The 25887-nt window shown below is 35.3% G+C and overlaps 2 long non-coding RNA genes across 2 annotated transcripts in view; one reads left to right on the top strand and one right to left on the bottom strand.

Annotated features, from left to right (window-relative positions):
- LOC103886047 overlaps positions 1-13712 on the bottom strand; it is a 31493-nt gene extending 17781 nt beyond the window's left edge. Inside the window, exons 1-2 of the long non-coding RNA XR_649449.3 lie at positions 11183-13712; positions 7657-7771 (exon numbers count right to left, since the gene is read on the bottom strand). This is a non-coding gene — a long non-coding RNA (uncharacterized LOC103886047). The remainder of the gene's footprint in view (positions 1-7656; positions 7772-11182) is intronic.
- An 8014-nt stretch (positions 13713-21726) lies between these two features.
- LOC103886045 lies at positions 21727-25578 on the top strand. The gene is made up of 3 exons (XR_001904606.1): positions 21727-21803; positions 24386-24475; positions 24802-25578. It is a non-coding gene; the product is annotated as an uncharacterized LOC103886045 (long non-coding RNA).
- The last annotated feature ends 309 nt before the right edge of the window (positions 25579-25887 follow it).

A 25887-nucleotide genomic window follows, 5' to 3' on the forward strand; every position in this document is an offset into this window, starting at 1 on the left:
TCCCGTAGGTAAATGAATATGCTAACAAGCAAGATCACTGCTAAATCTAATATCTTTAAGCTGTTTAATTCCAAACAGTCCCTTAATAAATCAATTGACCGGGAGAGCTGATGCCCCTATCAATTATTCAAGAGGGCAAATAAATATTTCAGATGATTTGATAGGAAGGCTGGTGCTGGTCTTATAGAAAGCTTTGCATTTCATTAGCCTCTTGCTAAAAGTTTTATAATGAGCAGAACACAGGTGGCATCCCCACTGCAGAAATGGAAAAGGGGGAAATAAGAGATTGGAGATCAAGACTTCCTTCATCTCTGCATTATTCCATTATCCAAACTTTTCTTTTTTAATGTGAAAATTGGAGTCAAGTCCCCCAAAGAATTATCATTCTCTGCAATCACAAAGGAAATTAAAATGATCAAAAGTATGTCATATTGCAAGAGTCTTAATTGTAATTCCTATTGGAAATGCAATTATCAGATACCAATATCGTGAATATAATTTATGCGTTTCCACATCCAAATAGCCCTTCACCAAATATTTAATATTATCAATTCCATTTTCCAGAAGAAAAAACTGAGTTCCCCTAGTCATTTAGAAAGTGCTGACTAGGTCACCTGTGTTTGAAAGCAGGCGCTTTTTTTATTCTTTAGAGACCATTATTCATATTGAAAGCATACATTCCTGTTTAACATGATATCTGTCTTATAAATAATCCACATTTAGGTTGTGATCCTTTGTACCAAGAAATAAAAGAAACGGAAAAGTATTAAAGTGATTGACATCATTTTTCTTAATGTGCGTGTGCATGTTTGTTTGTTTCAAATGGACTTAGTAGAGAAAGATTGAAGAGGAAAAAATGAATGCAACTAAGTCACTTATCCCCAGAATAGTGGACACAAACAGTAACACTATTGCCTCTTGTTTCATACTGTGGAGGTGGCGACCCAGATGCTATTGGAAATGCTTGAAAACTACGGATGCCTTAAATAAGCATTTCCATATTATCTGTGAAAGAAAAGTATTTGTTTTTTTCTTAAGCTCAGATATTGATCAAACAACAACTTTATCAAATTTTGAGATTGCAGGCTGTGAAACTAAAACAGTGTGTCCTCTCAACAGCATTTTACAGTTTACAAATGTAAAATCTCTCTTAAGTTACTGTAAGCATTATTGTTATGAGAAGTACTGTAGAAGAGAAAAAGAATTTAGATTATCTGAAAAATAAAACTTAATTGTCAGAATGTTTGAATGTAAAAGCAGTTGACGACTATTTTTCTAAATAAAAAGATCCATATAAAAATCAGTGAATGAGTATTTTCTGTGCAGGCAGTTATACTCTACAAAATACTCAATGAGCTATGAAAAAGACATCTCAGCCACAGAAAATCATAATTTAAATGTTAGGTTTGTTCATTTTCAGCTTCATGAATCAGTAGAGTAAATCCTTTATATTATTCTGTAAGTAAAATCTGGTCATGTTTAAAATGAGATTTGGGGACTTCTACTCATCAGAAGTACCTTTTCATGGAGCCATTTAATTAAGTGTTTATTTCTTTAATATTCTCAACCCCACAGAAACCATCAAGAATTTAAACAAGATGACAGATGTAACATATCTGGCAATGTCCTCATCCTCCCCTGCCTCAAATACCTAGTGATTACAGAAATTTTTTTTTGAATTTATTTTACCTGAAAAAAATTCTATTGAATCAGAAATTAAAAAGATTATCTTAAAGACAGAAGGCATGTGAAATTGGACCTAAGAAGGGGACAAGAGCCAGAAATCTATCAGGAGAGAACTTTCATGGAGGGTAGAATTATGTCCTGGGGTGCTCCAAAGAGAGAGAGCAGAAAGGGTACCCCATGGAATGACACTTTGAATGCCATATCTGGAGGGTCTAGGCAATGAAGCCCTTTACAACTCTAAACTTTCTGAAGGGATCAGGAAACAGAGTATGGTGATTCCCAGGCTGGAAATAAAACTTTCATACTTAAAAAAGTATTTTCTCTTCATTGCTGAGGAAGGCCTCTATAATTAGATGCATAAACTAGCACATATGACCAAGAAACACACACAGTTGGTCAAAGACAAGAAAGATATCTATCTCCACAACTTTGGGAAACAGAGCAAACAGATCAATATATGAAAATAAGCACAGGTGGCCAGGGGTAGTGGCTCATGCCTGTAGTCCCAACACTTTGGGAGGTTGAAGCCAGTTGATCACCTGAGGTCAGGCATTTGAGACCAGCCAGGGCAACATGGTGAAACCCCATCTCTACTAAAATGCAAAAATAACCCGGTCATGGTGCCACATGCCTGTAGTCCCAGCTACTCAGGAGACTGAGGCAGGAGAATCACTTGAATTGAGGAGGCGGAGGTTTCAGTGAGCTGAGATCACACCACTGCACTCCAGCCTGGGCAACTGAGTGAGACTCTGTCTTTTAAATAAATAAATATCACAGTTAAAACCCTAAGAGGGATGTAAGAAGCTAGGTAGTCCACCACAAAGGCAATTAAAGAGTTCAGAAATAAAATTATGATTATAAAAATATTAACAATAATACTGATAAAAATAGTAATAAAATTTCTATCCTGTGAATGAATAACACAGGAAGCACAACTGAAAAATGCATTTAGTGAGCTGGAAGACTATCTAACATTTATAGACTCCTGTCTGAATATTCAACAAGAAATTGATCTTACATTCACTCCTGCCAAAGACCAGCTTGAGACAGGAAATATTTCAGAGTGGTGGATGGAGGCACAAATTAGTCATCTCTCCTCCCCTCTAAGAACCCAAAGTTTTATCTTCAGATTAAAGTAAATCATCAAACCACAACTACCAGGACAATAAAATCTTAACTTTTCAAAGCAATGTCTTCTTTGAGTTGAGATTTAACATTATATTCTCAGCCTTCGTAGGAGGGTATTACAAGAAATGGCCTTTTGAAGAATGTTCTGTATTTTCAGAAGATCAGAGTTGAAGACATTTCCCACCATATTGCCTAATGTCCCATAGATGAAGATCTATATGACACTGTTGGTGCTAAACATTTAGTACCAGAAAAATAATTTTTCCCCAGGAGATTTCCTTTATATGGTGATATAAAATCTATGTTTCAATGTGTATCCTTTTTGCTTTGTTTGCCAGGAAGCCCCTAGCTAAATATATTAATTAACTAAATGATTCCAGATGTTAAACATATATTTGTATATTCTTTATGCTGTTTTAAACCTGTCTTATTTTTTACATTTGACCTTAGGCTTTTATAGAAATAGTCAATTAAAATAAATAAAATCGACATTTTAAGCTGCCTAAAGTTTTTTATAAGCATCTAAGTTTATGTAATAAGTAAATAATAAAACATGAATTGAGTAGGGTCCCACAGTTTATCTAGGAGAATGACCTCTAAGTAATGTTTGGAAACCTAAAGCACATTAGATTGAGTTCTGGCTTACTAAAATCAAAGCAACAGCTTCTAAATTCCAATTACTATCAAAACTAGTCAAATCTTACCCTCAAACTTCACAGCTTTGAAGGCTTTTCCCTCTTTCCTCTAACACATACACCACTTGAACTTCCTTCTCATCTAAAGTAAATGACATCATATCCTCCTTCTGAGAACAGAATGCTTTACAAAGAAATGTTATCTTTGCCCCGTTGCCAATCATACAAACCCACATATATCTTCCATCCCTATTCTTTCAAGAATTGAGTTTGAAAGAATGGGGATCTGGCAGGGGATGTGGAACTAAATTCAATTTTTATTTTATTATATTTTATACTAGCAATGCATAGCAGAAAAGAGAACTTGAACAACACTTTAAACAAATTAGATTTAACAGACAAACATAGAACACTCTACCCAACAAGAGCAGAATACATATTTTTCTCAAGTACACATGGAATAGTCTCCAGTGTAGACCGTATCTTAGGCTACAAAACAAGTCGTAATCAATTTTAAAAGACTGAAATTGTACAACTTTTTAAAATCACTATGGAATGAAACTAAAAATAACAGAAGGAAAACTGGAAAATTCACACATATGTGATAAGAGAGAGAGCATTTGTCTATGATAGCAGGAAAAACAAGGGATGGATAAGGATGAAAATATAGGTAGATTTATATGATTGGCAGTAGGGAAGAGGAAAGTCATTGGAAGTGAAGTATAGAAGTCTCCAACTATTGTTGTAGAACTGTTTCTCCTTACAGTTCGATTAATGTTTGCTTGATAGATTTGGGGCTCTGTTATTTGGTGCATATATACTTACAATTGGTGTCTTCATATTACCTTATCCTTTTATCAGTATATGATTTTATTTTGTCTCTTAGAATAGTTTTTGACTTAAAATCTATTTTATCCCATAGTATCACCCCCCTCGGCTCTCCTCTGGTTACTATTTATGTGAGGTGTGTTTTTTCATTCTTTCAATTCTATCCTATTTATTACTTTAGGTCTAAAGAGAGTTGTAGGCAGCATATAGTTGGATAATGGTTTGCTTAATTGTGCTGTTATCCATTTTGCCTATCTCTGCCTTTTGATTGGATAGTTTAACCCATTTATATTTAAGGTAATTCCTGATAAGGGAAGACTTCTGCCTTTTTGTTATTTGCCATCATTTCCTCCATTACTAGCTTATTTTGTGTTCAGTTGAAATTTTGTGTGTGTAATGACATGTTTTGCTTCTCTTCTCATTTTCTTTTGTATATAGACTATAGATATTTCATTTGCAGTTACCCTGGGGATTATATATAACATCTTAAAATTGTTACACTGTCATTTCAATTGATGCCAAATTAACTATTATTGCAAGTAGTAACTCTACAACAACTTTACTCTTTCTGCTCTTTTATGTTTCTGATGTCACAAAGTATATCTTTACACATTATGTGACCAATAACATTGATTTATAATAATGTATTTGTCTTTTAAATCCTATAGTAAATACAACGTAGAGTTACAAACCAAAATTACTATACTAGTGGCTCTTTTTCTGTTTCTTCATATATTATATTCACATTTATTGGAGATCACTATATGTTCATGAAGCTTTGAGTTACCGTGTAGCCTTTTTAAATTTCAACCTTAAAGACTCCCTTTGGCATTTGTTGCAGGGCAGGTCTAGTAGTAATAAACTCTCACAGCTTTAGCATATTATGGAATATCTTAACTTCTCCCCAAATCTTGAAGGACAGATTTTCTGGATCTGGTGTGTGAAGGAGTCACATATCTCTTGCTGCTTTCAAGATTCTTTGTCTTTTACAGGTTTGATTATAATGTATCTCTATGTGGGCTTATGAAGTTTACCTACTTGGAGTTTATTGAAATTGTTAGATCTGTAGATTCATTAATTTTATAAAGTTTGAGAAATATTCAACCATTATTTCTTCAAATAATCCTTTTTGTTCTTTTATTTCTCTCTTCCCCTTCTCAGAATCCCAAAATGCATATGTTGATCAGCTTGTGGGTGTCTTGCAAGTCCATTAAGTTCTGTTCACTTTTCTTTATTTCTTTGTCTTTCTGCTTCTAGGACACAATAATTTTAGTTTTTCTCTTTTCAAACTCACAAGTTCTTTCTCTTCCTGTTCAAATCTGCTATTGTACTTCCATAGTAAATTTTTAAATTACAACTATTGAACTTTTCAGCTCCAGATTTTTTTGTTTCTTTAAAGAAGATGTTCTATCTTTTTGTTGACATTCTCATTTTGTTCATATACCCTTTTTCTCATTTATTTTATTACCCATGTCCATGCCTTCCTTTAACTCTTTGAACATATTTTAGACAATTGTTTTAAACACTTTGTCTAGTAATTTCATGTCTGGACTTCCTAGAAGGTGATTTCTGTTAGTTAATTATGCTCCTTGGAATGGGCCAAGTTTTTTTATTTCTTCATATATCTTATTTTTTGTTGTTGTTGAAAATTAGAAATTTGATTATTATACTGTGGTAAGTCTGGAAACTAAAATCTCTTTTTCCCCAGGATTTTCCCTGTTTTGTTTGTTTGTTTTTAATGGTTGAAGGCTATAATGGTCAATTTATTTTGAGAATTTTCCAAATTATTTTTGCAAAGGCTATTCCTTACTGCATGTGATGATGGAATTCTCTGTTCTTTTGATCTGTGTTCAGCTTATATTTTGATAAAATTGTCTTCAATTCCAGGAGCTCTCCCAGTCTTTGCAAACTGGTTCTGTTCTGTAAGAGCCAACACTTCAATAAAGGCCTATTCTGAGCCTAGAGATCAGTCTGAGGTGGAAGAGTAAGGTTTTCACAGGATTTTTTTGAGCATGCGTGTACCTGAACAGGTTCTTGGCCTTCTAAATGTCCCTGTAAATATGGCTGCTTCTGAATGTCCTAATTCTCCAAAGAGTCTCAGCCTGGTTTCTTCTCTAGAGTTTAGTTGGCCTATTGTATGTTCTACCTATAAACTCTTGGCCCACGTGCCTGCAGATCTGTCGTCACCTTGCACATTTTATGAGCAGTATCTGCCACTTTATCACCTGAGTTGTGAATTAGACAAAACAAAGATGAGCACTTTGTGGCAATCCTTCATGCATTTACCAGGCAGGTTGAAACAGATGGGCACAGTAATTTTCAAATAAGGTCTGCTCTGCTTCCTCTAGTTGAAGGGAAGGAACTGGAAACCAGGCAGCTGCTATCTCAAACTGAAGACCACTGTCATGCCCGGGAGAGGCAGGAGGAGAGCAATTTAGAATGCCACAACATTTTTCTATTCTTTTAAGATGGGTTTTTCTTGATTGGGTGTTCACTTATTTGCTATAAACCTTTTATTGTTTTTCAGAGCTCTGAAAATATTGGTTTAGTTTCTGCATTTAAAAAAAATTGTTTTTGAAGAACAAAAGTTTGGCAAGTCTTAGTCTACCATTTTGTTCCTTATAAGCATTTTCATATTGCCAAATTGCTGAAAACCTTAGAAATATTGGTGGAATAGCCAAAACATTAAATCAAATAAAACAAAAATAAGTTATAATAGTTTGAAACGGTGTCCAGATTTGAAAATGAAATCAATAGATTTTACTCAGGCTCAACCTAAGCAATTTGAGACTGACAGGCTTTCCTGTTGACGCGCCTACATGTTTTTATTAAAGGGAACATCTATATTTCTGTAATTAAAGATATTAGGGATAAAACAGACATGAGCAACTAAAGGTACATGAAGTTGATGGGAAGGTAAAGGCTTACTCATTTTTAGTTTTTTAAATGATTTCTAAGACTGTATCCAGCAACTTTTGCTTAGAGATTGTTTTCAGTAAATATTAGAGGCAGATTTTGTGAAAGATAGCTGAAAGCTGTCCATTTCAGGAAATCAGGTTTATCTTCAGAAAAGACAAGGTGAACTTAATGCCAGCTGATACCACAGCAGAAGTTAGAGGTAATATCAGTTTGGTGCTGGTTGTCAACTAATGGTGCTGGTTGTCAACATGTCATGGCAATAAGAGAAACTTCCTAGTACATCTGAATACAATAAACAGACAGATAGCTGTTTGATGCCATAGCCCAATCTGATAGTCCTTAAATTATGCTGCAGATCCAATGCTCAATCTCTCCCCACTTCCCCCTGGAATATTTCTCTCTTCTTTCTCTCTCTCTTTCTGACCTATGACTGGCTAGTATATATTTAACAGAAACCCACCTGCAGCTTTATCCCATTGACCTTTATAGGCCATCACGTTTAGGATGGTGTTCATCTGCCTTTCCCTTGAGTCTTCTCCAAGCCTGAGGGTAAATATGATATATTCCATGGTGGGCTGATGTAAAGGAGGAATAAAATAATCTGTAACAAAAGCTTAACACAGATCTAACACATAATTAATAGTGATTGTTACCAATGTTCTCCTTCCTCTTTTCTAATGTTCTAGTTTATCTCTCTTCCTACCAAAAACTGGTACCCAGAGCTGTACAAAATATTTCCAGTTTTGCCTCATCACTTTAGAGTCCAGTGGGAGCATTGCAGATATAATGCGTTGTTGAGTCCCGAAAAAAATGGTACCATTTGTATAATTTCATCTGTCTGAAGACTTAAATTTTTGCTTCTAATTTAAGTCATAAGGCATTTTTCTCTTTCACCTATAGAAAAAAAGATAGACAAATAGATACACTCACTATTGCTAAGCCATATTTCCCCAATCTAGTTTCAGAATTTGGATTTCAAAATCCAAGTACAAGGCCTTACACTTTGAAATTTCCTCTTCTTAGATTTCATTCATTTTGGATATCAATTCAGCTACTGAATTTTTCATATCATTTAACTTCATGCATCGGAAAACTCAATGTTTCCTTTATCTTCCTATGTTATGTATAAAAATATTAACAGAGATAACTATGTCTAGAGAGTCCTGTGGCATGTCAAAATTACTCCCCCACCTAGAATCTGTCATTTAATGTGTATTTACAAAACATCATGACATGAAAACAAAAGGTTCATTTGTGACATTGTATAATTCGGTTTACAAACATTAACTCTTTCAAGCATTACAAAGATCTTGAAAATTAAACATCATTGTCCCTATTTGTCTCCTAAGGAAACTGAGTCACAGAGAGGTCCACGAATGTTCCAATGATCACTCAGGTATCTCCCTTTTCTCTAACTCAGTGGGATTTGTTGCTAGGACCAAAATATCACTAAGCATCAGATAATAAATAAAACAACCAAATGAGGCTGCCCTTAAGAGAATCACTTTCCGTTTCTTACTTTCCACACTTTCAGTCTGGCATCATATTTTGAAATTATAAAAAATTCAAAGCAGTTTAACAGAATAGTCTGAAATCAAAGTGTAAATAATATCCTCATCTAATTAGAAATGCCTATTGCAGTGTGTTCAGTTTTTCAGCATTTACCAAGATGACTTTCTGAGATTGTGTGATTTTGCAGAGTGAGTTTTGGAAACACCATCAAAGTTACTGGGTTTCCTCACTGATATATCATTGTAGGTGCATCAGAAGCACATTACACTCCATTGAATTTAAAACCCAATGATAATTTTACACATAAGAGTGTCAGAGGTGTCACACAGATATGATTTTTATCAATATTTAGTATTTTAGAAATAATTTTCAAATGATATTTGAGGGCGCCTGGGAAGGAGATGTGAGAAATTTAATATATTTTAACTCATGTCTTATTTCAGACATTGAGCCTCTTAGGAGATGAGTTAGTTATTTATCTACACATGCTTTTCTTCTCTTTTCATTAATTTAATTTAATTCCATTTATATGTAACCTGAGAGTAGCATTCCCCTGCAGTATGCCCACTCCATTTGTAAACTGAATTGAAGTCATCATGACTGCTTTAATGGCTGTGAAGGACTTAGAAATTAATAGCTCTCTCTTGAATTAGTAAATTATATTTTTCCAAAGAGAGAAAAGTGCCTCATAAAAATAAGTGACTAGAGTCACTTTTATTTTATTTTTATAACAAGTCTTTTTATGCTATAGTTTTAAATCCCATTTTGCAATAACATCTTACAGTTATATCATACTTTATACTTTTCAAAGCACTACCACGCACATTGTCCTATTTTTATCTCCACAACAACCTTCAGACTGAAGTAGAGAAGAGGTAGGAGAAGGCTTGTGCTGTAAACTGAAGAAGCAACACATTAAATGACTATTCACAAGTGAGTTCATGGGCCAAAGCTAGGCTTCCTGGCTGCTAGTACCGGAATATTCAGTGTTACTCTAGGCAGATAGAAAAAGGGCTTATGGAGAAAGAGTTTCTTTTGCTTTTTCCCAGATAATTTTTTTTTATTCATGCCAGAATCTACAAGTCTACAAAGTCTATGTTTCCCCAAATATATGATTATTCAATTCATCCACAAGTCTTTTTTTATTTTTTCAAAAATACAAGAATATTATTATTAGCTATAGTCACCATGTTGCACAATAGCTCTCTTGAACTTATTCCTTCTGTGTAATGAAAACTTTGTATCTTTTGACCATTATCTCTTTAACAAGAAAGACTTTCTTGCTAGGATGTTTATACAATGATTAAAAAATAACAATAATATACTGCCAAATGTAGAGTGTTCAGAATAATAAAGAATTGGAGGTAAATGTGTACATTTGTGGCAGAACTAAAGAAAATAATGTATACTTCACATTTTTAAATCTTTGTATGCATACACACACAAATATATATTTCTTTATATATATTTCTTAATAGTTTGAATAATGAAACAATCTTCCAATTTGAATAAGTAAGTCTAATTCAAAAAGTTAATTCTTCAGACTCTTTATTTTTAATTAATATTTTAGTTTTATTAGAAAAAAGAACAGAAAACCCTAATCTTACTGTTATCAGAAAACTTTTTAAAAATATATCCCTCCATTTTCATTAAACACTATATTTGCTGATTGTGTTGAACACCATATGCCATATATAGTTCTTCACACATATATGCTACTTCAAAATAACATAGTTCATTTATGTAGAGAGTTCACAAAATCTCACATACACGTAAATGAACTCCCAGTGATATTGCTGAGTTCAGTCACACAGAAACATATTTTGATGTTTTTGAGCACTTATTACGTCCCAGGCACCAGCCTAAGTAATCGGGTTAAAAGGACAAATAGTACACAGACTGCCCAGTCTCTGACCTTGGGAGGGAAACACTTTAGCCACTAACAAAAACATAATATAGTATAAGGCAGTGTATACAATGCAGTGTGAGTACAAATAAGAAAATTATCAACTCTTCCTGAATGATTTGGAAGACATTGCAGAGGAGGGACTATTGAGTTTGAACTTCAGTAGGAGACTAACTGGAAGCTCTGGGAGCAGGCAATGTAGGTGTTTGAAAGAGTTGAGCAAAGGCAGAGATGCTGGAGCCCAAAAAGGAGAGTGAGAGAGGACTTGGGGTTGGTGTGTTCTTGATCTGGGTAATAATGGATCTGAAAGAAGAGTCGAGAAAATGCCATCTGTGTTAGAAAGTTATCAAACAAGAAAAAAAGCACCAAAGTTAAATTAAAATAGTGAAGTATTACCAATATGTTTTAAGACATTTCATTTGTATAAAGAATAGAAACTAACTTAAACTGACATAAATCTCCTGACCTTTCTTTAAACACACACATGCACACACACACATGCACACATATATCCAGGTCACAAATTTTTCCTATGGGCCAAGTGCATGAAGTTGTTAGGAAAACTCACAAGCACCAAGGAAGAGAACCTGGGATGCTCTCAGGAACTGGGAGATTCCTGTTCCTTTCTCTCTTAGGAGCATTTTGGATCTCTGTTTTTGCACTTATCTCCATCTGCCTTGTTCACTTTCTTCACAGATTGTCTCCTTGACCACAGCAGATGATGAGTGCTCCACATTCCTGAGTTTGCATGTCCTCTACATTTGAGTTCTGTGCAATCCAATTTTGTGATGAAACAATGTGATAGAACCAGGCTGGAACTGTCGAATAAAATAGTGACACATGGCAGGGCTGGCCAGGGCTGACTAGGTTGTCTTCTGAAAGCTCTTTAAGGGGCCTTAATGGGCTCAGCATGTGCTAGATTCTGTTGGTTAAGGGCACAGATGTTGAATCTAAATTGTCTATGTTCAAATTCCAGCTTCAACTTGTCTCTTACATGGTCTTGGGCCATTTACTTAACCAGATATTATATACCACATCACCACCATTTTACTTGGATAAGACCACCAAGGCACAGAGAAACTCATTAAGCAATTCAGTGCATAAATGAGTCAGAACATGGGTTTGCAATCTGACCCTTGAACACAGGCTCTTAATTGATAAGTTATTCTAATTGTAAGGAAACACATTTAGATACTTTATTTTCTTTGCTAAGACATTTAAAAATATTTCTTTGCTATGCAACAAGGACTTTTACTCAGGCCAGAAATTAATGATAGAGCAGTGAAAGGAGAAAAAAAAAAAGTTGGAAAAGAAAGGAGTTTGTGTTTACTTACCCACAAAAATATAATTTCTTTGAAAAGAAATGGTATAATAAAATTTTATTGCATCAGTTTAGATTTATTTAAAACATTTTTTCCAATACATATATTTGTTGTTCCAGATGGATCTCTTTGTGAAAAATAGCCTTTAATATATTTTGGTAAACAACTTGGACAGCAAATTCTTCCTAATTCTTTTACTCTCCTCAACTCCAGAAGACTAGCTCACTGTCAAATTCTGGATCACTCTGAAAAGATCTAGGCTGGTTTTATAATATTATTTATCTTTATTGCTGAAAACACAGCAGGTGAAGAAAAATGAAGACAATTTGGTAAATAATGGATGCAGAGATGACTTATTGTTTTTCTGCAATGAGACATAAGCAGAGTTTATTATGTGACCTTTTTTCAAGTACCTGTCAAGAACTCAGAAGTAATAAAGCCTTACTTGCAAAGAGTGACTGATTAAAAAGAGATATACACTTAAAATGTTGTATCTTTTTATTAAGAGCTAATCTTTTATTTGTGTGTTCATAGAAATAATGATATTTATAATCCTCCCCTCAGAAAACCCGTGGCTGCCCCCCATATAATGCACACAAACTCGCCTACACTTGCTGATTACCTTTTCGGATATATTTCAGTGTAAAATGTATTAAAAATAAGATGTTTTATAACATATGCATGTGTTTTCTCCTTTATAGAAGGTCATTTTGGATTTTGATCATTCTTCCTCTTGCTTGCTTTGAAGGGAGAAAGATCTTTTGACTTGTAAGGATCTGTAGTGTGCAGCTCCAGGCTTTTATTTCTATGAATAAGTGAGATGTTACCAGCTTCTTTTCTAATACTGATTCTAGAATTTCACTTAATTAGAACATTTTGGAACTATAGGTATATAACTCAACACCTTAGCATGTCCATGAATGTCATACAATATCACTGTAGTGCAGCTTCAGTAGTGCAGCATTAAACAAATTGGCATATTGAAAAGATTTTGTTTCTTTTGCCTTCACGGTGTTCTAAATTTTTAAGATTATTCACAAAGAAGACAAGATGATTTTTGTTTGAAAGGCATAAACATTTAACACATGTTTCCTTTGTGAAGCCAAGTTTTTATTAAGAATTTAAATGAAAGCTCTTTTTACATGAACAGTTCTTATTTAAGAGCAGAAATGCCCTCTGAAATAAAAACAAAATTAATAAAATTAACGAAAACAGAAAAAATGTAACTCAAGTCAAAATAGAAAAGTTTGCTTATTATAGCACATGGAAGGGGACTAGATAAAGAAATTTAGAACTGACTTTATAGAATACACTATCTAAAGAGTGTCTTTTCTGGTCTGTACTCTGCCCTGTAATTTGCAAGATGTTGAATTATCATCCTACACAAGAAAGAATGTATTTGGGTTCAGTGAATCAAATGATTGCTTGGCCAAACACACACACACACTCACACACACACACTCTCTCTCTTTCACAAGGAACACACTTAAGTAATAGTATATTTTTTAGTTTCTGAAAACATCAGAAAGGAAAGAAAGATTTCCTTTGAATTTCACAAGCAATAACGTTATAAACTTTTAATTTTACTAGCAAAGCTCACAAGATTAAAGAAGAAAAATTAGGAAAATATGAGAAATACTTTAATAAAATATATCCTACCCCAGGTGTAGTTCTGTTTTGCTTTCATATTTTGATGCAATTGTTTGTCTTTAGGTTTTGAAAAGTTTTCTTAGAAATTGCATTTTTTAAAATTTGTTTAATACTAGGGATATAGCTCTGAGTGAACAGAAAAAAGAAAAAAGAAAAAAAATCCAACTAATGAAACCATCTGGGTATAAGCTGTTAAATTATTTTTTTAAACAATGTATTTTCCATAGCTCTTTTTCCTCCTTAAAATTAGCAGGATTTGAAAACCTTACTCAGTTTCTTTAATAAGAGATAAATTGCCTTATATTCACTCAAAAGAAAGCTTACCTTGCACCTTATTCATAAACTGACTTGAAATGTGAAAGAAATAATTCTGTTAGGACATCCTGGCAGCAACTAAAAAACAAAACAAAATCTTCTTGTGTGCTCATGTATATTCCCCATTTTATACACAGTGCTCAGTTGTTTTTTATTGCTTCCAGAGGAAACAAGCAAAACATGTGTGTGTTTGCGCATGCACACACACACACGTGAGAGAGAGAGACAGAAAATGTGTATAAATGTGCATATGCATGTCTTGTGTTCATACGGCATACTGGTAACTTACTTGGTTAGTCTGATGACCGACATGGTAGGAAAGTCATCTCGAACATAACCAGAGAACAAAGGAATTTACCCAAGCAAGCCGATGATCAGGGACACAAAGGCTTATCTCTTCTCCAGAAGTCTAATCACAGAGTAGATGGCTTTGTGATATATTTTTAGACTTGATATTTTAGGATATTAGAGGTTCAAAGATTGAAAAAAAAAAAATGTTGAGTTTGCCGTTTTAAGTCTCCTACAGCAAAACAACAATGGAGTCTATCAACAGCATTCCTCTTGAGCACTTTCCCTGGCACTGTTAGAGTAAGGCAAAATCAGGATTAACTAAAAATTTGTTGTCAATACATACTGTTCTTTTCTCTATTTCCTTCAACCATTTGTTTCTCTACAGCAGTCTTGAGATACACATACATACACACAAACACATTCTGACACCATAGAAATACGGGTAATTCATAGCCGTACAAGTTGTTTCTAAGTCTTTGCTTAATTCACCCTTTAAAACTAAACTATGATGGGTGAAATAGATGCACAATTGCATTTATATCATTACTCATCTGTGCATTCAGCTCACAATAAGAACTGATTTTTAAAATAAAGAAGTTATAATTTAGAAACTTGCAAGTTTGATGTTAGAGCAAACGAAATGTGTCCTGTGCCTTTAATATGTAAATCTATTGAAATCCAGTCCTTGACATTGTGAGGGTCTACATGCTTATTCCTTTATGACATTTCCAGACTGAAGGTGCAGGAGGGGGCTCACATTAATTTGCTTTATGTTTGACTAGAGAGGCTTCCCATAACTATTAGAGCCCACTTTGGGCCCACTTCATTTTAGAGTTGTTGTCAGTCATTTGAGAGTGATATGCCCTGTGGCTGGGAAGAATAAACACATCATATATTAGGTAAAGCTTTGATGTATGGGGGTTGCTGAATGCCAACACCTCTTTCTGAGGACCGGAAAAATCAGAATGTGGGAATGAGATTAGGATAGGAAGGAATATAACAGACAGGGGCCCCGCCAGCCTTCCTGGAACTTTCCAGCTCCGAATAAACTGAATGGGCGAAACCAGTATTTGTTTTGTTTTTGCTTTGCTGTGTTTTATGGTGGTTGTTCTGAAGAGCAGTATGAGATTCCAGCACACAGTGTTTGTTTCCCTTTCCATTATCAAACTTTGAAATTAAACAAAACATTTAAGAGCTGATATTATACATTGATCCAGAACATTTCAATCTCAACCACTGGTAACAACTGGCCAGAAATTGACTAAAGGTCGGCTTATAAATCCCCATATTTTGTCTTCTTATACTCCCAAGTGCCCCATTTTTACACATGTTAAAAAGTAGACTTTTAAAATTCAATACAAATTTGGTTTTAGAGCATGGGAAAATAATGGTCTGTCCCAGAAACTACAAATATTTTTTTCACTTCTTTGGGTTACAGAACAAATTTATGACTGACTAGTATATTTTCAAGTTGGGAAGTCAGTGAATTATAGCATTATTTAGTGAAAAGCTTCAAATTTCCAAAAAGGAAAGTTTTACCCAGAGGAATGTGTTTTATTTTTTTCACGTGCTCAGCGTCAATTTGCTCTACCTTATCTGCACTTCATCTTGAAGCAACTGTGTGTTAGCCTGATTTGAACACAGGCATTTCCACTCATGATGCAACTGGTTTTCATGCTAGGCTACATGGTTCTTACTGAGAACCAATTATTTCCTATAGTTTTAATACTGTTTAGAGTCTTGAGAATCTCATTGAATGATGATGGGCATATATTACTACCTCACAGATTATATTAAACAGGCATATCTCACATTCTGATTGTATTGCCACTCTTTAGTCCTTGCACTGCGTCCTGCACATTCAGGAATGGTCTCCTCTCCTATTCTGTAATCTTGGTTAAAGAAAAAAACACGTTGCCCTCTTTCTTACCCAGTGAATAAACCAAGAAAGTTCCATTTGTTAAAAAGGAAGAATCTGATTTAGAAAAATTACATATCAAAGTTAAAATATCAGATTTCTCTCCCCAAGGCCACACATTTGAGCCTTTGGAAGCAAATTGGCAACCCCAGGGGTCCATCCCTCTTCTCTGTTGTTTGTCTTAAACAATCCAACAGCATGAGGACAACAGGGCAAGTTAAATGTAATGAAAGTGGCTTTACTATATGTATGTATATAAGAAAAGAAATATACATGTATGTATTTCAAGCAAGCGGATACATATTTCTATTCATTTTAAATAACCCCAAAATAACAGTGAGCCACAATGATGAATGTATTTTAGCAGTTACGATAAAGAGTAAAACAGTTTCTGTCCTAGAAAAAAGAAAAAAAAAATGATAGTAGAGAACCCATATTTGCATTTAATTTCTAATTTTCTTGCAAGTGGACCAAGACTAATGCTTTCTTATCAGAAGCCTAGAATCTTGACGCATCATGATGAATAAACAAATAAATATTACTCTTAATTTCCTTCTATGGGTCTCTCCAAGTTGGTTAGTTGGGGTTATCTTGAAATATCTGAAAGGGATAAGATTAAACTATATACCTCGAAATATATAATACGTATGTACTTATTTTTATAGCATTTATAACAATGGTCAACATTTACCTATTGTTTAGGTTATACAATATGCACTTACGTATTGATAGCATTTATAACAATGGTTAACGTTTACCTATTGTTTAGATTATGCCAGTCATGCTGCTCTGCTAAGGACTTTTGCTGCATTTCATAGCCTTAACAACCTAGATGTAGTCACTTTTGGCAATATCCAGGTAGTCATTTAGTTTTGGAAAATTAGAAAAATAAAATAAAGATGTCCATGAATTGCTCTCCATACTGACATATTCTTATCAACATTGCCAATAAGGTTTTATCAGCCTCAGGCATGAGGCAAATCTATCTTATTAGTGTGAAAACTAATGAAAGATCATCCTGACAATGATAATTAATTGCAGTTGTTGACAAGGACTCAGTTCCTTTACACTCCTTTGCTGTTGCTCTTTCTCGGTCTTTCAGCTCTCTTCTCTCAATTAGACATATGAAAAGTGCGGCCCTCCCCTTGGAGAAAGAAGCTTTTAGATTAATCATATTATCTTAAGGTTCCAAATCTCCATGCCTGCGTGACCTTTCTTCCGTTGGAATCCATTATCTTAAACTATCACAATAATCCTGGCTTTAGGGAGGGAGAGAGGGAAAAGGAATCAAACCTAATAGATGGCAAATAAGATTAATCTATGATCTAAGTGCCGATTACACTTGGCCCTGCCCTTGAACACCCAGGTGTAACCTTGAAATTCACATCCGCTAAGACACAGCAATTGGATTGAGTGTCCCTCAAGGCCTTAAGGGCAGCTGGCCAAACTTTACCCATTACTCCCCAGCGAGATCGTGGGCTGTCTCAACCTCCAACTCTTTTTACTTGTGGAATTTGGCAGCTGTGCTTTTTCATGTTTGTTTTGGGATAGTTCACATTTTTTAGATAAAATACTTATTTTGGGTCCTTGATTTTTGTTTGTGAGAAGCACCAGGCCATGGAGGGAATGAACTTTTACCTGGACCTCACAAGAGGAAAACAAATGATCCAGCTCCTCAGAATCTGATAGCTCCACCAAAATAAATTCAGTCTTTGCTTCTTTCAAAACACTGACATACTGATCCTTAAAGCTACATATGTTTAAGAACAACCAAGGGGAGAAAAAAAAATTCCCCCTTGTAACATTTGTCTTCTGAACTTTGAGCTGATTATTTTTCTTCCACATGGCCCGAGGTCTTAGAAAGGACACCCTTTTGGTAAGATGGAACATGACATCGGGAAGTCCCAGCTACCGGTGACATAGACAGGAAAAAGGATTATATAGAGAAAACAGTTTCAGCCAAAGAGAAGTATCACTGGGTCAGATAGAGAGAAGGGAAGTAAAATAAAAATGCATTCTCATTAACAGTTGGCCCTGTCTGCAGAAATTCGAAGTTGACCAGAAAGAATGTTCTCTCATTATGCTTCTGTGTTGTTCAGATCTCTAAATGTATTGTAACCCTGGAATATAGAATAAAATTAAGTCCCAAATAAGAGTAAGAAGGAAAGTTAGGTCTAAACAAGGAAGAAAATAAGCAGACTTTAAAACTATTAGAGGTAAAACTTGGTGGGTAGAAAATATGACCATGTATCCCCAAAAAGATAGCTAAATAAAAAATGCCAGGGATACCATTTAGGGAACTCACACTCAAGCCATTCTTATCAGTGTTACATGTATCTTAGGAGTCTCTCTCTGGCATACTCCCAGGCACAAGTTCTATCTAAAAACAGAATGACTCTTGCGGTGTTCACTTTGTGAAGGTTTTCTCAACTGTCGTCTTAACAAAAATTAACACATAGTTAATTTTAGTTCATACTGAGATTTGTAGGACAATGACCTCAGACCCACAGTTCCTGAGCAATTATTCTATAATTTTTCTTGTCACTTTATAATTTAATTCCTAAAGTATTATAAATAAATACAATCTTATAGTAATCTCTATTTCCTTTTTTCTCTTTTAAAAGTAAATCATTTGTTTTTTTGTCTTAATAAGTGTAATGAAGTAGGTATAGAAACACCATTTTTCAGAGACCACCCTTTGGAAACAATTTGGAAGCTCATTTGTCAAGAAGAAATGGCTGGTTACATGTTCCTGGGTGAAACAAACTGCATGATCTAGAACTTGTCGCTTAACATGTCCGAGTTTTGATTTGCACAAATGTAAAAAGGAATATGGAAATAAGTCTATGTCAATCCAGGGTTGAAGATTCAATCATTATATGTATAAAAGTGTCTGACAATAGCTGGCTGATTGGGTTGAATCCTAGCTCTGTTGCTTTTAACTGTGTGACCTTGGTTAAATTGCTCAACCACGTTGTATTTTAATTTCCTTATTTGAGAGTAGGAATTAACAGTATTTACCTTATAGTGTTTTGTTGGGGCTAATACGAGTTAAAAGAGATAAATTGCTTAGAAGATATTTAAAAAGTACTGTGCAACTGTTTGCCATTATTGTTATCCTTGTTGTCATTATTAGAGTCTCAGTAAAAGATACTCTTTTTTTTTTTTTTTTTGCGGGGAACTCAAGAACACTGGAAAACAACAATACCTCTGGTTTCTTAGATTTTTGCAAGGATCACAGCTGAAAAAACATCAAAGAAATGAAGGATTCTGGAAGCTCTGGTAAAAACACAAAGGATTCTTCGAGGCTTCTTTTCTCTTGTGAGTTCGGACAGTGCCATTTTGACTGAGTGTGGGAGCCCTTGTCAGCTGTCCTGGGAGGGTTAACTCACACCTAGGCGGGAACCTAATGCCATTAAGTCAGGGAGAGTAATGAAATTTCATTTAATTTGTCAGGAAGAAAGTGCTAATGTTAAAAGGCATTTAATAAAAAAGGGAGAGATTCTTTGAAAGGGAGTCCTTAAGTAATTACTTCAAGTGTCTTATGCCTACTCACCAGAATATTTACATTAGTGTCTTACGGTGCCAGTGTGTAATTAAATTAGTGCAGCATTTACAGTCCCTGTTTTTTTTTTTTTTCTTTTAAGGAAATGTGCTTTTATTAATATTCCTCCTTTAAAAAAGAGAGAAAAAATAACGATGTAATCAAATTAAATGTTAGCATACTTTTGCTTTTGAAAATTTCTTACTAAGAGAAATGCTGAGTTAAAGTTGCAGGTGTGTGCAAGTGTTGGGAAGAAGCGCTGATTCTAGGGCAGAGTGGCTGTGCTCCTTCCTCATCTCCACTCACAGAAATGCCATCTTTTATCTACTCAGACCTGACATGGAGATTCAGGTCAGCAGCCAGAGACTGTCAGCGTATTGCAGTGGATACCCCTGCCTAGTCCGGATTCTCTCTGCAACTTGTTTGCGAGGCAAGGAGGGATACAGATGTGCGAGTGAGGGGAAGTCCGCAGGAAGCCGGGTGAGGCAGGCTCATCCCTCATCACTCCGTGCGCACAGAGCAGCTCAGGCTCTCACCGGCAACAGCAAGAGGAGTTAACTAACGTGCTGGGAGTGGGGGACGGCCCATGGGACCACGACTGAATGCATTTGTACCTCTACAGGCAAGTCACATTGAGGAAAATGATTCTTAAGCATTTCTTTGGAAGTAACTGCTGCTGTTTTCCAGATTAATTTATGGACATCCTAGTGAATGAGTCTGTGCACTGATATCATACAAATGTTTTCCTTTTATCAGGTCTGTCTTCCAAGGGGTGTGAACAAGAGCATAGGCTGCTGATTGGAGACAAAATAAATAAGATATAGAAAAGAAAGTATAGATTTATCTCATACAAGGGATTTGAATATTAAGAGAGGTCAGGTTATCCGAAAAGTGTGTAAACTATAAAGTGTTAGTAATTCTAGCTACTATTACAACTGTAGCTGGAGAGATCTTACTAAATTTCAAATCTGATTGTATCACTATCCTTATTATCATTCAATGGTTTTCTATAGCCTCAGTGAAAGCCTGAACTTTGCAGTAAACCATGCATCACCTCTGCTAATTTCCAGAAGTCGCATCCTTCAGGAATCTGCTATTTTTCAAAATATCAGGTCTTCAGAATATAAGAATTCTCTTATCTCTTTGCACATGATTTTCCCTCTGTCTAGAGCTGAGCTGCCCAGTGCTTTAGCCACTAAGTTCTTGTGGCTATTTAAATTTAAATTTGAAAAAAAAAATAGAATGAATGAACATCATTTAGTTCCTCTCATGCATTAGGTATGTTTCAAGCCATCCATAGCTGTATGTGGCTGTGGCCACCATATTGGAAAGTGCAGCTATAGGCCATTCCTTTATTGCAGGGGTTTCATTAAACACCTCAGGTTTATAGCCACCTTTTCTACCTTCTGACTTCACCTTTAATTTTTCAGCTTAGCTATCACTTCCACAAGGAAGTCTTTTCTACCTCCATCTCACGCCTTCAATAAGAGTTGGGATGTCCTTTTTTAATATCCCACCCTATAAAAGTTGCCTATATGTTTATCTGAATTTTCTGATCTAAGATGAGGCCGATTTTCTGATCAACTCATGAGGTCAGAGTCTTGTCTTCTGAATTGATCAGCATTATATTGTGCACTTGGAAAGCAAATAATAGTGAAACCATAATGGAGTGTTTATTAGGCACTATTCTAAGCACTTAATATGTATGATCTTACTGAATACATAAGTAAGTACTATTTATCACCTTTAGTACATAACTGGCACTATTGTTATTCCAATATTGCAAACAAGGAATCTGAGGCACAGAGAGATTAAACCACTTACAGACACCCAGAGGGAGATGGGAGGGTGGGGCTAGGCAGCTGAGGTCAACTTAGTCTCTGAACCTCCATGTCCTTGGCGTTCAAACAATTTTTGTTGAACAAATGTAGGAGTACCTATGAATAGGCAATAAAGTAGACAGTAGTCACTCTTTTCTAACATCACTGTTTTATTAATTGTACTGATTTTCCCACCAGCCTGACTATATAAAGTATCATTTTCTTTTAATAAGTGTTTTATGCTTTCTCTTTCAGTCCTCAACTGTAGGGTGAATAACGAAGGTGTATTATACTCCCTCTACAAGTAAGAATCCTGATGTCTAGAGAGGGTAAGCAAGATAAAAGGCTAGTGGGCTGATACTATAAAGTCGAAGTAAGACACAGCCTTGGCAACTATTCAAGTGACATGATGCATATGGGCAATGAATCCAAGTCATCAACTTTGATTTTCTTTGGCATTAATGTCTTAGTTTTCTCACTGCTCAAGTCATATTAATTAGCAATATCATTTCTTTCTCATAACTGCATGTGTTGCTAATGTTATTTGTTAGAATGAAATAACTAGACATTGTTTTCAACAAATTAACATGTCTATAAATAGGTCCCCAATCAGACATTAAGCCTCATGACTATTGTATCAGTACAGCTATTAGTAAATCAATAATGTGGTTTTGCCCATAGACTATTTTTAGTACTTCAGATTGAATGTTGATCCCACAAAGAAAGAGACTTCTTTAAGGCAAATTTATTTAATATAAAATTTTGGTTTAAGTGAGATTCTCGTTATGGCTGAAGCTTAAGACTGTATCTTTCTGCAAGATCTAAATACATTAGTAAATATGAAAATGGAGGGTTAACTGAATCTCTGTGGGACTATATTCCATTTTCTTGGAAAATCAAAGCATCAACATGGATGAGTTGGTGTTCTGGATTTGGTATACTCAAAGTAATAGCTACCTGATGCTTTGAGGACTTAATATTGAGCAAGTGATAGTCTATGACCTTCACCTATATTGACCCCTGTATTCTTGGCAAGAAATCTATAAGGTTATCATCTTTTTTATGCAGATGAGAAAGCTGAGGCCCAGCGCTGTAATAACTTCACCAAATCATACTGCCAGGGAGTGACACACTGTGATTTGACCTTGTGTAATCTAGTTTCAGAGCCCATTTTCTTAACCACTATTCTTTATTGCCTCCTGATCAACAGGTCCAAACACACATGCATACATATATATAGGGCTTTAGAATCGTTTTTCTTAAAAAGTGAGAATTATAAAGAACTTTTTGTGTTTTATTGGAGGGTGCCCTCTAAAAGGAAAATGCCATTTGGATTGTCAACATAGATTTAAAAAGAGAAAAACTGCTAAATAGAAAACTACAAGAAGGGATTTCTGGTATAATTGAGCTCTTCAATTTGATTGAGCAATTTAGCTAGTTAGATAAGACTATCAGTTAGATAAAGAAGACTATCAAGGAACAAATAGTTTATAATCTATTGTTTACTTTTATTTTCTTACTTTTCAGTATAATATCACTTTTGTCCAATGGTAGCAAAAAGTTTCAGTTGGTTTTTAGATAATTTTTCTAAGTTAGTGACACTTAATAGTGCACATTGGCCGGGCACGGTGGCTCATGCCTGTAATCCCAGCACTTTGGGAGGCTGAGGTGGGCGGATCAAAAGGTCAGGAGACTGAGACTATCCTGGCTAACACAGTGAAACCCCATCTCTACTAAAAACACAAAAAATTAGCTGGGCGTGGTGGCTGTAGTCCCAGCTATTCGGGAGGCTGAGGCAGGAGAATCGCTTGAACCCGGGAGGCAGAGGTTGCAGTGAGCTGAGATCGTGCCACTGTACTCCAGCCTGGGTGACTGAGTGAGACTCTGTCTCAAAAAAAAAAAAAAAAAAAAAAGAAAAAAAAAAAGAAAAGAAAAAAATGCATATTCATCTTTAAATAACCTTGTCTGGCTACTATCTAATATTGGTCCATATAAAGCTAAATATATCTTCTCTTTTCCCAAACCCAAAGGAGAGAAAAAGTAAAAATAAGGTAGCTTAAAAATACATTCACAGTTCTTTATTAGCAAGCGCTTCAGTCAAAACCCAGGTGTAATTTTTCTCCTAATCACAAAGTGTCACTAATGACATTTTACAAATATATTGACTGTATTTTCTTGAGAGCGGTTTATAAAGTGGATACCATGGTTCATCCTGGTGTTTGGCCACCTTCCTTACTTAGCAGGATTGACTGGAGATCGGATCTGCCCAAGTCTGCTGTAATCTGTCCTTTAGAGGAGAGGGAGGGAATCAGAAAACCCGGATGCTACCAAAAATGTCAATTCCAGTGAAAAGAAAACACGTCCTGGCTTTTGAAGACCCTGAAGTAGTTGAAAAAAGATGATGGGTGTTTTTGACTCTAAAGCTCATTCTAAGGTGGGGAAGAAAAAAACCCAGCAGATCACTTTGCTTTTCCAAGGAATTTTTTGGAGAAATGTGGCATTCCACAGAAGAACACAAAACAGCTAAAGCTTTTAGATGGAATTAAAACAATTGCTGACATTATTTAGAGCTAAACTACAGGCAAAGAAAACATTGAATGACCCAAAATCATGTATGTGGCATTAAAAAATATATATATTGAAATGGGGAAAACAGATTCAGAAGAAATGATTTGTAAGGATGTGGTTAAAACTATTTATATACTGGGTTCTATTTGTTTTACAGCTTGTGGTGCACGGACAGCATGAAAGGTTATCTTTGACAAGGTTTTAGCTATTATTTTCTTCCAGTGAAATGGTATTTCTTGAGAAAAAAAGGTCTTTGGAACAAAATAACAATAAATCCTGATTTAGATACATAAACCTGCCATTGATATCACATAATATCAGTGTTCTTTCTCACTCGATACAGGCGTTTTAAAGATAAATGGTAAAACTGAACTGGAAATCCATCTGGCCGGCTGCCTGCTCTAATGAATAACCCCACTTTGGCTCGTGCAATGTAAGCAGAAAGTTCTCTCCCGGCCTCTTTCGTCTGTCATGAATCTACAAGACAGCCGACATAATATCTGGGCGACAACGGTGCGCTAACAGTGCAGTGACTTCCATTTTCTTTGCTTTCTATTGATTTTCACTTAATAACTGGCGAAATACTAAACGTCCGCCCTGGGTACCTAATAAATCCTGCCTGAGCTTTTTATTGAGGAGAATTTAATAAAAACAACCATTGCGGCTGAGGGATTTTTCTTCTGGACAGAACATAGGGGTAGGGGACAGCGAGGTTGGGGCAAGAGGAAGCCATTTGATTTTTTTTGTTTTTTCAAACAGGACTTCTTCCCTTTGGAAAGCAGTGTGGTGGCAGTGTCAAGAATGCCTGTGTGTTTGCAGCAGGTTCCTTCCAAAAGCAGCTGAAAGTGCCACCTCCAGGCCATCTGGCCAGTGTGAGGAAAAGAGGCTGCAAGGGCTTGGCAAGAAACAACTTTCTGCTCCTCTGGTATCCCCTGATAACTGATTTCAAGTTATGACCAAGGACTTCCTTATCGCTATCAGTGACTGTCAAAAATTTATAAGCATATTCATTTCCCTATTCAACTTAATTGGTATTTTGGATTTGACACTAGAAAAGCAAGTTTGACTTGCCTGTTGGAGTCCAAGGGTATCTCCAACAGAATTCTAGACAATGAAAGAAAGGGTAAGTGTCTGAGGGGAGGGGGTATTTACAAGTTATTCCATTTAATGTTAATTTGAGCCTTCCAAATTCATTTTGGGGCAATCAAAAAGCAAGAGGTCTATGCATGGTTTTTTAAAACACAAAGAAAATTGGGAAGCCCATGCATAAACTTCTAGAACAATTTCTGTTGTTGATGCTTTTAAAAAAATCTTTTTCTTTTCTGTGATGTGATCTTTTAAACTCATAGCACAACTTATGGCTCCCTCTACTTCCTATATTTTAATTGATCTTGAGGTTATTTTCAAGTCACTGGACTTAATGAACAAATATTTTAGAATTTCTTCCTTTACATACACTCATTCCTATCTCAATAAAGTGTCTAATCAAGAATTCATATGTGTAGAAAATAAAAAATAGAAGTACATACCCTTAAAGTGAAGTTAGTTGTTTCTGTGATTTTATAAAATCCATGGACCTCAAGTTTGAGTATCATTGTTATAAAAAACACAGTCACTCAAGCCATGCATGACACAATTACTCATTAACTGGGCAGCTTTTCCTACAGAACATGGGAATATGGGGACAGAGGGGTCATGTGATAATGATGCAGGCTTCATGTCATAGACCAATATTGAAATCCTAGCTTTTCCTCCTCTGAAGTTGGGTTACTTTGTCCATGAAATGGGGATATTCTTGCCAAACTGGCATGATTGACATCATCTCACCAAAATCTCAACAAGCAT

This window comes from Papio anubis, chromosome 7 (genome assembly GCF_008728515.1).
Source record: "Papio anubis isolate 15944 chromosome 7, Panubis1.0, whole genome shotgun sequence".
In the NCBI taxonomy this organism is placed as follows: Eukaryota; Metazoa; Chordata; class Mammalia; order Primates; family Cercopithecidae; genus Papio; species Papio anubis.